Below are 17,637 nucleotides of genomic sequence, written 5' to 3'. Positions count from 1 at the left end.
ACCATCTTTCCTCCTTACATTCTGTGCATCTAACGCATAATAAAACATCTATCGCACAATTTCGATTCCATCGCACTGTCTTGTGCAATTTCAATTTAATCGCGCTATCTTGCGTATCACACCATCTTGTGCACTCCCTAGGTCTAGGAGACCTTAAATCCTCTAAAGGTGCAATTCCTTTGGTGTTTGTCGTGCCCGAATGACTTCAATGGTCTAAGAATGGTCTAGGAGACCTTAAATCCTCTAAAGGTGCAATTCCTTTGGTGTTTGTCGTGCCCGAATGACTTCAGATGGTCTGGTATAGCCACCTGCCTGTGATTGCAATGAGTTCCTAGGAGACCAACTGCGACGGTGGAAACTAGAGTTCGAATGGCGATGCCTAGAACGCAAAAGGTTTGGAATTTCCGAGACTAAAGTCTGGTTTAAATACCCAGGGGTGTATCCCCGGCTTGAAATCTGTATGGCAGCCCCATAGGTTGAGGTAGCGTGTATGCGCCTCAATTCTGGATATTGAACCAAACTAGTCTGTCACCCCGTTGGAGAATAGGGAAAGTTGTGAATATGATCACGAAGAAAAGCAGTATCGGTGGCTTCTACATGTAGAGGTTACCCCTTGTCATTCTACCATACCTTCTTCCACTTGCGTGAGACGCGTTTGGATTTCGAATCCACCTTTACTCCTTTCACGTGAAACGTGATGTTTACATGGTTAAAACCTTCCCTCTCTCCGTATAAAATACGTTGAGATACGCCTGTTGGTTACACCATTGTCATTTTTCACTTGGTTAAAACCTTCCCCCTCTCCGTATAAAATACGGTTAGGTACGCCTGTTGGTTACACCATTGTCATTTTCTACTTGGTTAAAACCTTCCCCCTCTCCGTATAAAATACGGATAGGTACGCCTGTTGGTTACACCATTATCATTCTCGTTGGTTAAAACCTTCCCTCTCTTCGTATAAAATACGTTGAGATACGCCTGTTGGTTACACCATTATCATTTTCTACTTGGTTAAAACCTTCCCCCTCTCCGTATAAAATACGTTGAGATACGCCTGTTGGTTACACCATTGTTGTTCTACTTGGTTAAAACCTTCCCCCTCTCCGTATAAAATACGGTTAGGTACGCCTGTTGGTTACACCATTGTCATTTTCTCTGGTTAAAACCTTCCCTCTCTCCGTATAAAATACGTTGAGATACGCCTGTTGGTTACACCATTGTCATTTTCTCTGGTTAAAACCTTCCCTCTCTCCGTATAAAATACGTTGAGATACGCCTGTTGGTTACACCATTGTCATTTTCTCTGGTTAAAACCTTCCCTCTCTCCGTATAAAATACGTTGAGATACGCCTGTTGGTTACACCATTGTCATTTTCTCTGGTTAAAACCTTCCCTCTCTTCGTATAAAATACGATGAGATACGCCTGTTGGTTACACCATTGTCATTTTCTACTTGGTTAATACCTTCTTCCTCTCCGTATGAGATTGTTGGTTATACTGCCATTCCTCCTATCGCGTGAAACGCGTTGGGATTACAAGTTTACTCGGTTAAAAACATCAAGTGCGTCTGGTGTTTACACCATCTTTCCTCCTTTCGCGTGAGACGCGTTAGGCTGTTGGTTCACTCAGTTAAAATTATGTTGTGACACATTTGTATGTGATCTTGTGGCACATTTAATGCAATGCACCCCCTGTTATGTTTCATATCATTTGCACGAAGCTTGCCTTTTCATTGTTGTCATCTTCATCTCTTTATCATCACTCCATGGCATTGTATTGCATTGCATAATCATGAATTTTCAAACAACTGGCTTCGCGAAGCGTGTAAGTCCAACCTTCAAACTGCATTTTAAGCATATCATTTCCATTCTGCCCCTGAACTACGCTGGTTTGATTCCTTGCAAAAGGATACGTAGGCAACCTTCGGGTTCAACCACCTGCATTGCATCTTGTTTGCTTGCCCAAGTCTTACGGCCTTGTCAAAAGGGTCGTCTTTGGGCTTTGACATTCACTCACGTCATGAAATGACTTTGAGCTCTGTCAAAGAGGGGCAACTGTAGACACCCCATTTTGACCGGCCCTAAGACTTGGGCGCTTTCTTTTGATTACTCAATGATGAAAACAGGAATATGCTATCTCACAAAATTCTCAGTAAAAAGATGGAATATAAACTTTAATCTTAGTCTTACACCTGTTTTTGCCAAATTATTTTAGACTCCTTCTCCATTTTCTTTCCTTTTATTATGTATTATATGTATATATATATATACTATGTTATATTATTATATAATATTTTATTAAATTTATTCAGTACCCTGGTTTCACCCACGCACCATACTTTTGTATATATATAATATTATATTATATAAGGGTATTATTCCTCCTTTGAAAAAAAATTCATTACACTCCCATCGTGCGTCTTTTTGTTTTCTGTGCCTTTAGACCCGCTTTGGTCAAATTATGTTGCATATTTCGCCTACTAAAATATATTTTATTAGTCCATGTATTTTAATTTTACGTATTTGTGTGTTTTTATATATTTTTCTGGGTATTTGTACATGTATTTATGCTAATAATCTATTTTATATATTATTATATTATAAAGTGCATAGTAATTTTACTGTGCAATGCACAGTAAAATCACTGTGCATCTTTTGAAAACAACTCCTACCACCGTTTCTTCTTTTGTCCTTTTCTTACAAATATTTTCTATAAAAGGGGGAAGATCAGAGAAGGAATGAAGAATTTTTTGGCAGGGGAGAAATCAGGAGAGTCGAAAAAATTGGGAGAGAGAATAAAAAAAATGGGGATTGGTGCGAGGGAATATTGAGAGAAAAAGAATCAGAAAGAAGGAACCGTTAAAGTTGTAATTCCAAATTTTGACTGAGAATTGAGAACACATTCCACAGACTTGAGGGTAATCAAAAGAAAGTTTGTGAATCAGAAAATTCATCATGTCCCCGAAAGGTGAGTTTTCGCAAACTTTCATTTAATTTCAAAATGTGATATAATTTGTTTAAGTACTTTATTTATTGCTTTTCATAATTTTTTTTTATCGCTTTAAATGGTCGGTTGAACCACCTAATTTTACTACTTTATCTGCTGTAATTTACGATTGTATATAAACTGTTGTAATTTACATAAAAGGTTGTAGTTTACTATTTATAAATTGTTGTAATTTTATCGCTTTAAATGGTCGGTTGAACCACCTAATTTTACTACTTTATCTACTGTAATTTACGGTTGTATATAAACTGTTGTAATTTACATAAAATGTTGTAGTTTACTATTTATAAATTGTTGTAATTTTATTACTTTAAATGGTTGGTCGAACCACCTAATTTGTTAAAAGATGTGACCCCGCCAAATGAATAGTGATCGGTGGTGAATAGTAACCTCCGGCGGTAAATAGTAACTTCCGGCGGTGAATAGTAACTCTGGCCCCATCGATGAATAGTACCTCCGGCGATGAATAGTAACAGCGGATGAAAAAATGCCCGGTAAGATGAATAACGATCAAGAAAGGTGAATAGTAATTGTCATGATGAATAGTAACTTCCGACAGTGAATAGTATCTCGGGATGAATAGTGCTCCCGCAAAAATAAGTTTCCCCGAACAGAACGGAGCAGTCTTCCTACGTCAAGCAAAATATTTTCCGGCGCACATGAAGTTTCTTTATTTTATTTTATTTTATTTTTATTTTGAGAGTTTGTGAGGTTTTTATTTTGTTGTAATATTCCTTTCTCTCTCTCTTATCTGGTTTGTAATAATTTATTCAGAGCGTTGTAATAATTCCCCGCCCCGCTTCTTTCTATCCCGTTCTTTTACTTGCTTTCTTTATTTGTACATAAACATCATATTTATTTTTCATCATAGTTATGCTTCGCATCCATGTTTCATGCATCTTGATTCGGCTAAGTTTGCATTTGTGGATTTAATCAATTCCTATGTGACTATGTGCGCTACCTCATGTTCTTGAGATGATTCACATATCATATTTTAGAGGCTGAATCTTTAGTTGCATCTCATGAGTGAATTGCATTAGGATTTTGTATATAAGATCATGCATGTTTTACTAACTTTGTTTTGTAGCTTGTTCGCGGGTCGTCAAACATGTAAGTTTTTATGCTTTAGCATCCCGTTTGTGTATGTTTTTCTTACTATGTTTAAGCATCCTACCATGTGGCTATTTGCTTATATGATATAATTGTATGATTGCCAGTGGATGGAGGTTGTGTCACTTAATTTGGAATGATATTGATTTTCATGTTTGTAAACTCAATTTATTTGAGTTATACATTTTCAAAACTCTTTCAAAACTACATGAAATCAAGTTGTTCCAAAATGGGTGACATAGTCTATACTTGTATGCTTCACATAGTAAATTTTAGGATTTATTAACTAATCAGAACATGAACATATAAATAAAATAAAATTCATATCATGGTTAGTAAAGGCCGATCTTTGATCGGGTGGGCGGGGGTGCTCATTATTGACCTTCCCCTCTCATACCTAAGGTTCCGAGCCAAGCATCCTTGGTAACGACGAACAGTGGCCTTGGCACGAGTCATGGGTTTCCTAATTTTCCCAAAATAAATATTAGGTGGCGACTCTGAGATCTGATGACGCAGTCCATTTTTGACAAAATTGTAATAAAATGGATTTTCAATAAAAGTTGCCAAATCTGGACTCTCATCTATGTTTCACATTGCACTCGTGAGAATAGATCAAAGAGATCTCAGGGGTCCAAACTGTTTAACGCGCACGGGTACCCCCTGGGCATGTTACAGTTTCTGGCGACTCTGCTGGGGATTTTATGAAACCTTGACTCGAATTCCATGATATGACCTTTATTTTCAATTATATGTTCATTGCATTGCATTCATTGGTGCACTTCAAGTCCTTGTGTTGCCCAGATACTGGTGGGAGCACAGGTAAGTTTTTTGTGACACTACACCTATTTTTACGATACTTTAGAGGCCTTGTGTTGTAACCTTTTGAGATTTGTCAAAAGGGTAGCTTTGCTATGTAGCCTTGCTATCTAGCTTTGCTATCTAAGGTTCTCAGACTCCGAAGAGAGGCTATTTGACTCTTCTGATTTCCTGGGATCTTTATTGGTTATGACCCAAAGGACTCTTTGGTAACGTCACCTTGGCTTTAACCCGTAAAGTAGAGCCAACCTTGTACATATGGTGAGCTATAGTACCTTTCAAATTAGGACAGGATGCTTTCCCGTTTCTAGGATGTATGATACCGCTTGTGTGAATAGTAAAACCCTAGATCATTCCAAGCTAGGACAGGATAACCCTACCCTCTTTAGGGGTGTTTGTTCTCTTTCTTGCTTTATGTGCAATGTATTGGATCTATACAGGGGTTCTCAAATTCGAATGAGTGGTTCATGATGTTCAGTTTAGCATCATTGCTTCCAAAAAAAAAAAAATATATATATATATAACAAAAACATAAAATCAAAAAAACAAAATAAAAATAAAAAATAAAAAAACTCCAATATCCCACAAAGTCGACCATTGTAAATAAATAGAACTTGTGGGGTATCCGACCATCTCTGTGATTGGGGAGTGACCACCTGTTGATTGGACGGGTTTTATTTTGAATATTGCGAATGGCCCACACGTTGATTGGCAATTTGAGAATGGTTTTATTCTGAGTTCTGAACTGAGTATTCAGTCTAAGTTTGATTCCACCAAGTTTGTAGAGTTGGGATCAGACTCGACTCATTCTAGAGAGTCAGAGTCTATTGATTTCGATAGTGCTAACCTAGACATTTCTGTCCTGTCTAGGTCTTCTTTGTTATTTTCTTTTGAGTCTGTTGTTAAAAGTTTGTTGCCATTGTTGAGTCATAGTCTCTTTTCAATAAACAAAAAAAAATGCCATAGAGTCTGCCTACTTCTCTGTGCCTTTAAATCATAGCATTGACCAAAGTTTTTCAAAACTTTTTTCAAAACTCTGATAAAAACAAAGAGGAAGTATTTCCTCGGGATTTGCAAATTTTGATCAACTGAGAGAAAGAGAGGTGTGCTAAGCCTTTGATGAATAAAATCATTTTTGTTAATGTGGGTACTGAGAAAGATCCTGGCTTGGTCCAAATTGGTTCTATCTTGTCTTCGTAAGAGTGCGAGTGATTAGTCACTTTGTGAAAAGATTTCAAAAAACTGTTTTTGCGTGGTCCTACAAAGACATGCCTGGAATTGATTATACAGCATAGGATCCCTCTTGACTCGAGGTCCGACCTCCTTAGCTCCTTAGCTTTCAAACCTGAATTCGAAGTATTCAATGATCATTCAAAGTGTAAGGCTTGCGTAGCCGAATTGGAAATATCCCTTGAATTAGGGGCCATGATGTGATTCAAATGGAGGCAGCCCTTCAACTAGGGGCAAGAAGGTCGAATGTGATTCAGATTTGAAACAGCCCTTGATCTAGGGGCAAAAGTATGAGGCTTGCATAGCCGAAATGGAGGTAGCCCTTGAGCTAGGGGCAATAAGATACCATCCTTGAGAGGCTCGCTGGGCCGAAAACCCGAAAGGGCGACCTAGGCAAAAGTTAGAGCACAAAAAAAAAATAATAATAAATAAATAAAAAAAGAAGGAAAAATAAAAAGAAAAATGAAAAGCTCGCAAGGTTAAAAACCCGAAAGGGCGGCTTTGGCAAAAGTTAGAGCGTAAAATGAGAGTGTCAATACCCGAGTGAACCTTAGCCAAAACTATGTAGAGCCTGTGATTCAGATTGGAAACAGCCCTTGAACCAGGGGCAAGAAGGTCGGATGTGATTTAAGATTTGAAGCAGTCCTTGAACTAGGGGCAAAAGGTTGGATGTGATCAAAGAGTTAAAACTGAATCGTTTCCCAATGAAGACCACCCATAAAGGCAAAACCCAGAATTTGAGAGAAGGAATTTTATTATTGAAGGACAGTCGAGTTCCTATCCATTACACTAGGGGCAAATTCAGACCCAATTAGCCTAGTCCCTACATCATCATATCTACTGGTCAAGTGTAGCAGTCATTGGCCTAGAGATTTCACACCAATCAACATGGACAAGCTAAAATAAAAGTATCATCCTTGAGAGGCTCGTTGGGTTGAAAACCTGGAAGGGCGACCCAGGCAAAATTTAGAGCAGAAAAAAAAAATCAAAAAAACAAAAATAATGAAAAACAAAAAAAAAAGAAATGAACAAAATGAAAAAAAAAAAAAAAATAGAAAAATGAAAAAATGAAAAGCTCGCAAGGTTGAAAACCCGAAAGGGCGGCTTTGGCAAAAGTTAGAGCACAAAAGGAGAGTGTCAATACCCGAGTGACCCTCAACCCCGAACTACGATGGCCTGATTCCTATCTTGAGGATACGTAGGTAGCTTCATCTTGAAGTTCGGCCCCAATAATTTTTCAACCCATTCATTTTGTCCATGTTTGATTGGTGTGTCTTTAGTTGACTTGGTTGTCCTATCCGTGTTTGATTGGTGTATCTTCGTTCTGCTCAGTCCAGTTGGTTTCGATTCAACTTGGTTCGGTTTGGTTCAGCGGTTCAGTTTGGTCCAGTTCTGCTCGGCTTCATTCGGTTTGGTTTGGCTTGGTTCGGATATCACCATTGATTATCTGGCTTGGGACTATGCACCCCAATGGTTGATCCCATGTTGTTTGAGTAGTGGCCATTTGCAAAAATAGGTTTTGATTAATTTGAATGAAGCTGACTAATTTTTCTCAAAAATTGTCCCATTTTTGCAAAACTTGGACCATTCTTTAGATTTGAAAAGGGAAAATTTTCAGTGCTCACAGTTTAGCTTACATGATTTGAAACAGAAAATGGAATAAGTATGCTAATCTAACTGTCATGTTGATCAAAACATTTTTATGAAAAAAAAAAAAAAAAAAAAAAAAAAAAAAAAATCAAAAAATTCAAGGTAATGAATTAGGGGCATAGTCGAGTTAGAGATTCTGTCTTCTCCACCACTCGAGTCAACTCCTCGCTGTATATAAGTGTGTATTCATACCAGTCAAGGTATTCATACCAATCAATGTATATAAGTGTGTATTCATACTAGTCAGTGTATTCATACCAATCAGGGTATTCATACTAGTCAGTGTATATAAGTGTGTTCCTTTCATACCAGTCAATATATTTATACCAATCGGTGTATTTATACTAGTTAGTATATATAAGTGTGTTTGGATCGTTTTGTTTCGTTCTTCTTTCGTTAAGTCATTCTTTGATTCAGGTCAGTATAGAATCAATGTTCAATTCAAAGTTCAAAATTCGATTACTCTCAAATTCAATCAAACAAAAATATTTTCAAGTTCAAAGTGATATGCCAGTTACGCCATCGATGTGCAAAAACTAAACTGATTTTATTGAAGTCAGAGGAGGACATCCCCGATTACAGAGACTCAAAAAACAAAAAAACAAAAAACAAAAAAACAAAAAAACAAAAACAAAAACAAAAACAAAAACAAAAACAAAAACAAAAACAAAAAAAAAAAAAAACAAAAAACAAAAAAATAAAAACCAAAAAGAGAGAGAGTAGCATTTTCTCAATTTTTCAGCAGCAGCTCGGCAGAGAAGATTACAAACCGGCTTCATTTGCACACAGCTTCGTTGCCTGACTTTGCCATCAGCTGCCTCGCCTCCTTCGAAGCTTTTGAAGACTCTGCCTTGGCCTTGGCAGAGCTTCCAAAGGAGATTATTCCTTGCCGGCCATCAAATTTGTTGTGCGAAGAAACTCCGAATCGAGTCACGGAGGTCGTCAGTCGTTTCAATTCTTTGTTCTGTTTTTTCAGCACACCAATTTCTACCCGAGCGTCTTTGTACATACGTTGAAGGAGAGAGAGTTGTGCATTCAATCGATGTACTTCACATGTCCTGTTCTGCAGTCGACGGGACAAGTTGGAGACCGCTGTCACGGTCTCCACACATGACCTCAGTGTATATGAGTTTGCCTCGATGTCAGACTGTGCCGCCATGATTTGTTCAACTGACATCGCTGGAAAGTTGAAAACAGGGGAAGGAGGAGGAGCTCGTGGTTGAGGTTCAGGAGAGTCAGAATCGGTCATCTCTATCGTCGACTCGTTCAGGTCTGGAAAAAGAGTGAGAGAACCGTGTGAAGAAGCCATGGCAAAGAAGAGTAATGCAAAAGAAAGAGGTTGCAGAGTGGTGACAGAGAAAGTTTGCAAGCTTTTGCTCTGCCTCTCTCTTTCGCAGGCCTCAACTTAAGAAGAGGATGAAGCCAAAGAAGAAGACAAAGAGGGAGGAAGGCTGAGATGATCATTGACAATCGGGGCACGATTGGATAGCCTGTCGATCAGGCGCCGCGATTGTTGAAATCGTGCGCCAGACACAACGCTCGAAGAAGATGACGGAAGAGAGAGTGAGACAAAAACAGAGAGAGAGGCGGGAGAATTGTATATTTATACATATATGTATACATATTGTATATCTATGTATTATATATATTTGTTTGAACATTTTGGTCACAAGAGTGGCTTAGGTTTAGTGGTCTAATTCGATGTTTGAAGGATGGAAGGCTGAGCCCGAGGTCAGGGGTTCGAATCCCATAACAAATGTTTCTTTTGTTTTCTTTTGGTTATATATATATATATATATGTCTCGTATGCCTACATATATATATATATATCTATATATTTGTTTGCATATTTTGTCACAAGAGTGGTTTGGTTCAGTGGTTCGGTTCAGTGGTTGAGGACTAGGAAACTAAGCTTAAGATCAGAGGGTCGAACCCCCGTATCCATGCATTTTGTGTTTATCCTTTCTTTTTGTGTGTTTTGCGTACGCACGCTGTCATATACCGTATATATCTATGTATATATCCGTATGTCTTTGTATATGTTTGTACATATCTGTATATGTATATATGTATACCGTATGTACATATCTGTGTGTATTTTTGTCTGTATATGAATATATGTATACCGTATATGCATGTCTGTGTATATTGTCGTATTTGTATGTACTTTGTCTATACATGGTATATGTATATGGTATTTGGTTCGAACATACAATTCCTTCTTTCATTCTGTGCATCTATCGCACAATAATCTCACTTCATGCACCTACCACATAAATGCATCAGATTCAATCGCCCTGTCTTGGGCATCGCATTGTCTTGTGCATCATCAAATTCAATCGCCCTGTCTTGGGCATCGCACTGTCTTGTGCATCATCAAATTCAATCGCCCTGTCTTGGGCATCGCACTGTCTTGTGCATCAAATTCAATCGCACTGTCTTGTGCATCATCAAATTCAATCGCACTGTCTTGTGCATCATCAAATTCAATCGCCCTGTCTTGGGCATCGCACTGTCTTGTGCATCCAATTCAATCGCACTATCTTGTGCATCCCTACATCGCACTATCTTGTTCACCCCCCACTCGCACTGTCTTGTGCACCCATATTGTGCTATCTTGCGCATTCACCCATATCGCACTGTCTTGTGCACCCGCATTGTGCTTCATTACGCTATTCTGTGCATTCACTCAAATCGGTTAAAAACAGTCAGGTGAGTCTGTCTGTTTACACCACCCCGGTTAAAATACAGTCAGGTGACCCTGTCTGTTTACACCACCCCGGTTAAAATACAGTCAGGTGACCCTGTCTGTTTACACCACCTCGGTTAAAAATAGCAGGTGAGCCTGTCTGTTTACACCAACCATCCTCCTCTCGTGTGAGACGCGTTAGGATTGCAAATCGGTTAAAAACAGCAGGTGTGCCTGGTGTTTACACCATCTTTCCTCCTTACATTCTGTGCATCTAACGCATAATAAAACATCTATCGCACAATTTCGATTCCATCGCACTGTCTTGTGCAATTTCAATTTAATCGCGCTATCTTGCGTATCACACCATCTTGTGCACTCCCTAGGTCTAGGAGACCTTAAATCCTCTAAAGGTGCAATTCCTTTGGTGTTTGTCGTGCCCGAATGACTTCAATGGTCTAAGAATGGTCTAGGAGACCTTAAATCCTCTAAAGGTGCAATTCCTTTGGTGTTTGTCGTGCCCGAATGACTTCAGATGGTCTGGTATAGCCACCTGCCTGTGATTGCAATGAGTTCCTAGGAGACCAACTGCGACGGTGGAAACTAGAGTTCGAATGGCGATGCCTAGAACGCAAAAGGTTTGGAATTTCCGAGACTAAAGTCTGGTTTAAATACCCAGGGGTGTATCCCCGGCTTGAAATCTGTATGGCAGCCCCATAGGTTGAGGTAGCGTGTATGCGCCTCAATTCTGGATATTGAACCAAACTAGTCTGTCACCCCGTTGGAGAATAGGGAAAGTTGTGAATATGATCACGAAGAAAAGCAGTATCGGTGGCTTCTACATGTAGAGGTTACCCCTTGTCATTCTACCATACCTTCTTCCACTTGCGTGAGACGCGTTTGGATTTCGAATCCACCTTTACTCCTTTCACGTGAAACGTGATGTTTACATGGTTAAAACCTTCCCTCTCTCCGTATAAAATACGTTGAGATACGCCTGTTGGTTACACCATTGTCATTTTTCACTTGGTTAAAACCTTCCCCCTCTCCGTATAAAATACGGTTAGGTACGCCTGTTGGTTACACCATTGTCATTTTCTACTTGGTTAAAACCTTCCCCCTCTCCGTATAAAATACGGATAGGTACGCCTGTTGGTTACACCATTATCATTCTCGTTGGTTAAAACCTTCCCTCTCTTCGTATAAAATACGTTGAGATACGCCTGTTGGTTACACCATTATCATTTTCTACTTGGTTAAAACCTTCCCCCTCTCCGTATAAAATACGTTGAGATACGCCTGTTGGTTACACCATTGTTGTTCTACTTGGTTAAAACCTTCCCCCTCTCCGTATAAAATACGGTTAGGTACGCCTGTTGGTTACACCATTGTCATTTTCTCTGGTTAAAACCTTCCCTCTCTCCGTATAAAATACGTTGAGATACGCCTGTTGGTTACACCATTGTCATTTTCTCTGGTTAAAACCTTCCCTCTCTCCGTATAAAATACGTTGAGATACGCCTGTTGGTTACACCATTGTCATTTTCTCTGGTTAAAACCTTCCCTCTCTCCGTATAAAATACGTTGAGATACGCCTGTTGGTTACACCATTGTCATTTTCTCTGGTTAAAACCTTCCCTCTCTTCGTATAAAATACGATGAGATACGCCTGTTGGTTACACCATTGTCATTTTCTACTTGGTTAATACCTTCTTCCTCTCCGTATGAGATTGTTGGTTATACTGCCATTCCTCCTATCGCGTGAAACGCGTTGGGATTACAAGTTTACTCGGTTAAAAACATCAAGTGCGTCTGGTGTTTACACCATCTTTCCTCCTTTCGCGTGAGACGCGTTAGGCTGTTGGTTCACTCAGTTAAAATTATGTTGTGACACATTTGTATGTGATCTTGTGGCACATTTAATGCAATGCACCCCCTGTTATGTTTCATATCATTTGCACGAAGCTTGCCTTTTCATTGTTGTCATCTTCATCTCTTTATCATCACTCCATGGCATTGTATTGCATTGCATAATCATGAATTTTCAAACAACTGGCTTCGCGAAGCGTGTAAGTCCAACCTTCAAACTGCATTTTAAGCATATCATTTCCATTCTGCCCCTGAACTACGCTGGTTTGATTCCTTGCAAAAGGATACGTAGGCAACCTTCGGGTTCAACCACCTGCATTGCATCTTGTTTGCTTGCCCAAGTCTTACGGCCTTGTCAAAAGGGTCGTCTTTGGGCTTTGACATTCACTCACGTCATGAAATGACTTTGAGCTCTGTCAAAGAGGGGCAACTGTAGACACCCCATTTTGACCGGCCCTAAGACTTGGGCGCTTTCTTTTGATTACTCAATGATGAAAACAGGAATATGCTATCTCACAAAATTCTCAGTAAAAAGATGGAATATAAACTTTAATCTTAGTCTTACACCTGTTTTTGCCAAATTATTTTAGACTCCTTCTCCATTTTCTTTCCTTTTATTATGTATTATATGTATATATATATATACTATGTTATATTATTATATAATATTTTATTAAATTTATTCAGTACCCTGGTTTCACCCACGCACCATACTTTTGTATATATATAATATTATATTATATAAGGGTATTATTCCTCCTTTGAAAAAAAATTCATTACACTCCCATCGTGCGTCTTTTTGTTTTCTGTGCCTTTAGACCCGCTTTGGTCAAATTATGTTGCATATTTCGCCTACTAAAATATATTTTATTAGTCCATGTATTTTAATTTTACGTATTTGTGTGTTTTTATATATTTTTCTGGGTATTTGTACATGTATTTATGCTAATAATCTATTTTATATATTATTATATTATAAAGTGCATAGTAATTTTACTGTGCAATGCACAGTAAAATCACTGTGCATCTTTTGAAAACAACTCCTACCACCGTTTCTTCTTTTGTCCTTTTCTTACAAATATTTTCTATAAAAGGGGGAAGATCAGAGAAGGAATGAAGAATTTTTTGGCAGGGGAGAAATCAGGAGAGTCGAAAAAATTGGGAGAGAGAATAAAAAAAATGGGGATTGGTGCGAGGGAATATTGAGAGAAAAAGAATCAGAAAGAAGGAACCGTTAAAGTTGTAATTCCAAATTTTGACTGAGAATTGAGAACACATTCCACAGACTTGAGGGTAATCAAAAGAAAGTTTGTGAATCAGAAAATTCATCATGTCCCCGAAAGGTGAGTTTTCGCAAACTTTCATTTAATTTCAAAATGTGATATAATTTGTTTAAGTACTTTATTTATTGCTTTTCATAATTTTTTTTTATCGCTTTAAATGGTCGGTTGAACCACCTAATTTTACTACTTTATCTGCTGTAATTTACGATTGTATATAAACTGTTGTAATTTACATAAAAGGTTGTAGTTTACTATTTATAAATTGTTGTAATTTTATCGCTTTAAATGGTCGGTTGAACCACCTAATTTTACTACTTTATCTACTGTAATTTACGGTTGTATATAAACTGTTGTAATTTACATAAAATGTTGTAGTTTACTATTTATAAATTGTTGTAATTTTATTACTTTAAATGGTTGGTCGAACCACCTAATTTGTTAAAAGATGTGACCCCGCCAAATGAATAGTGATCGGTGGTGAATAGTAACCTCCGGCGGTAAATAGTAACTTCCGGCGGTGAATAGTAACTCTGGCCCCATCGATGAATAGTACCTCCGGCGATGAATAGTAACAGCGGATGAAAAAATGCCCGGTAAGATGAATAACGATCAAGAAAGGTGAATAGTAATTGTCATGATGAATAGTAACTTCCGACAGTGAATAGTATCTCGGGATGAATAGTGCTCCCGCAAAAATAAGTTTCCCCGAACAGAACGGAGCAGTCTTCCTACGTCAAGCAAAATATTTTCCGGCGCACATGAAGTTTCTTTATTTTATTTTATTTTATTTTTATTTTGAGAGTTTGTGAGGTTTTTATTTTGTTGTAATATTCCTTTCTCTCTCTCTTATCTGGTTTGTAATAATTTATTCAGAGCGTTGTAATAATTCCCCGCCCCGCTTCTTTCTATCCCGTTCTTTTACTTGCTTTCTTTATTTGTACATAAACATCATATTTATTTTTCATCATAGTTATGCTTCGCATCCATGTTTCATGCATCTTGATTCGGCTAAGTTTGCATTTGTGGATTTAATCAATTCCTATGTGACTATGTGCGCTACCTCATGTTCTTGAGATGATTCACATATCATATTTTAGAGGCTGAATCTTTAGTTGCATCTCATGAGTGAATTGCATTAGGATTTTGTATATAAGATCATGCATGTTTTACTAACTTTGTTTTGTAGCTTGTTCGCGGGTCGTCAAACATGTAAGTTTTTATGCTTTAGCATCCCGTTTGTGTATGTTTTTCTTACTATGTTTAAGCATCCTACCATGTGGCTATTTGCTTATATGATATAATTGTATGATTGCCAGTGGATGGAGGTTGTGTCACTTAATTTGGAATGATATTGATTTTCATGTTTGTAAACTCAATTTATTTGAGTTATACATTTTCAAAACTCTTTCAAAACTACATGAAATCAAGTTGTTCCAAAATGGGTGACATAGTCTATACTTGTATGCTTCACATAGTAAATTTTAGGATTTATTAACTAATCAGAACATGAACATATAAATAAAATAAAATTCATATCATGGTTAGTAAAGGCCGATCTTTGATCGGGTGGGCGGGGGTGCTCATTATTGACCTTCCCCTCTCATACCTAAGGTTCCGAGCCAAGCATCCTTGGTAACGACGAACAGTGGCCTTGGCACGAGTCATGGGTTTCCTAATTTTCCCAAAATAAATATTAGGTGGCGACTCTGAGATCTGATGACGCAGTCCATTTTTGACAAAATTGTAATAAAATGGATTTTCAATAAAAGTTGCCAAATCTGGACTCTCATCTATGTTTCACATTGCACTCGTGAGAATAGATCAAAGAGATCTCAGGGGTCCAAACTGTTTAACGCGCACGGGTACCCCCTGGGCATGTTACAGTATCCTGTATTTATTTTCTCATGGGATTAGATGTCTGAAAATGACTATTTTTATTGAATCTAATGTTTGGTTGGACGAACCGAATAATGATAAATGAGCAAAAGACTGTTTTACCATTTTTAATTGTTTACTGAGTAATAATACAACAATGCTACAGGGCCCGAATTCCTCCGCCCCGAATGCCCCTAAACCACGAAACGACGTCGTTTCGTGGTTTTAATTTTTTTTTTTTTTTTTTTTTTCCAGCAGAAGAAGGAGACGAAGACGGAGAGGGGGAGGGGGAGACGAAGACGGAGGAGGGGGAGGGGGAGGGGGAGGAGGGGGACTGGAGGGGGCCTAAAAAATGGGCTGGAGGCGGAGGCGGGGGGCGCGGCGATCGGCGATGGCAGAGGCGGCGATCGGCGATGGCTGAGGCGACGAGCAGAGGCATGGCGGAGGCGACGGAGGCGGAGGCGACGGAGGCGGAGGCGCGGCGATCGGCGACGGATCGGAGACGGCGGCGACCCCTCTCCCTCTCCCTCTCCCTCTTTCTCTCCCTCTCCCTCTCTCTCTTCCTCCGCTTCCTCTGCGTCGAAAATGGCAGAAAAAAAAAAAAAAAAAAAAAAAATTCGAGCCACATTCGAGCCAAGCCATTTCGGGCCCTCAATCATTTTTCGTAATAATAATATTAAACACATCTTTAATATTTTAATTATTTTTAGCTAGATTAAATAAAAATTTATTTTATTTTATTTTTTACACAATTAAATAAATTTATTTTTAAAAATTTAAATAAATAAAATATCAATAAAAATATATGTCATTTTTTATTTAAAATTTTAAATAAATTTATTTTACAAATAATAATAATAATTAAATAATGAAATTAAATAAAAAATCTATTAAAATTTAAATAATGAAATTAAATAAAATATAAACAAAATTTTAAAATAAAACATCAATAAAATATCTATAAAAATTATTTTCAAAAATTAAATAAATAAAACATCAATAAAAAATCAAATAATTTTATTTTATTTTTAAATTGAGACATTTAAATTTTACTAAATATGATACATAATTAAATAGTAGAATGTTAAAATGGTCATTTCACCACCTAATCTCATAAGATTGTTATCCCATGAAAACTGTCCCACACCCCCCCGGGACAATGTAATCCCACATATGAGGGATAAGGAATCCAGTCAGACTCTATGTTCGGCGGACTAAAAGAAAAACAAAAGCCGGATAAATGGCTTCCAATGGATTACAATCCAAATAGTATTTAGTCCCCCCTCTAATCCCTTGAATCAAAGGCACCCTAATGCTAGGGCACACACTTAATGAATATTTTCTCAAAGTATACATAAAAAATAAAAATGCTCTCAGTACACATATCCAACAATGCCCTTATCTTTTATTTTCAAAATCCTAATTTATTTTTCATCCACCTATTCTTCTTCTTCCGAAAAACTTGGAATGTCGCCACTACCGTTGTCGTTGCCGTTGCCGACGCCACCACCACTTTTAGCCCTCCATTGCCACCGCTACTCTTAGTCCATCCCTACTTTAGCTTAAACCACCCTAATATACCCTTGCTACTCACAATTTCTTCAAAACCTTAACCTCTACGACATTCTCCGCCATGATCCCAACCTCTACAAAAAAAAATTATGGCCAGGAACCCAACATTTGCAAACCCTAGATCCATTCGAAGGTTGATATCCAACCAAAAAATAAAGATTTGTCCTAAATGATAATTTAATTAAAGGATAAAAATGTGATTTTGAAGAAATTCATTAAGTGTTTGCCCTGAAGGTATGTTTGTTTGGACGGATTGCATAATGGGGGAATTGTAATATACTGGACTGTTAGTTTTGGGATACATTGTGGGTGTTTGGAAAGTGGCTATTTTAGAGATTTTTTTGGCTATTTTAGTAGGCTATTTTAGTTTTTGTGTTTGGGAAGATGCGATGGATTTTTATTTGAGTTGGTATATTGAAAAATGTGTTAAAATGACAAATTTGTCCCTAACTTCACATTTTTCAAAATTAATCTAAAGAGGTAAAATTGTAATTTACCAACTTGTCACAGTGACAGTGGACTGTCACTGTGACAACC

Source organism: Camellia sinensis, chromosome 8 (assembly GCF_055761805.1).
Source record: "Camellia sinensis isolate YWXY chromosome 8, ASM5576180v1, whole genome shotgun sequence".
Classification (NCBI taxonomy): domain Eukaryota; kingdom Viridiplantae; phylum Streptophyta; class Magnoliopsida; order Ericales; family Theaceae; genus Camellia; species Camellia sinensis.
The sequence above is the reverse complement of the archived record's forward strand: the minus strand, read 5'-3'. Positions refer to the sequence as shown.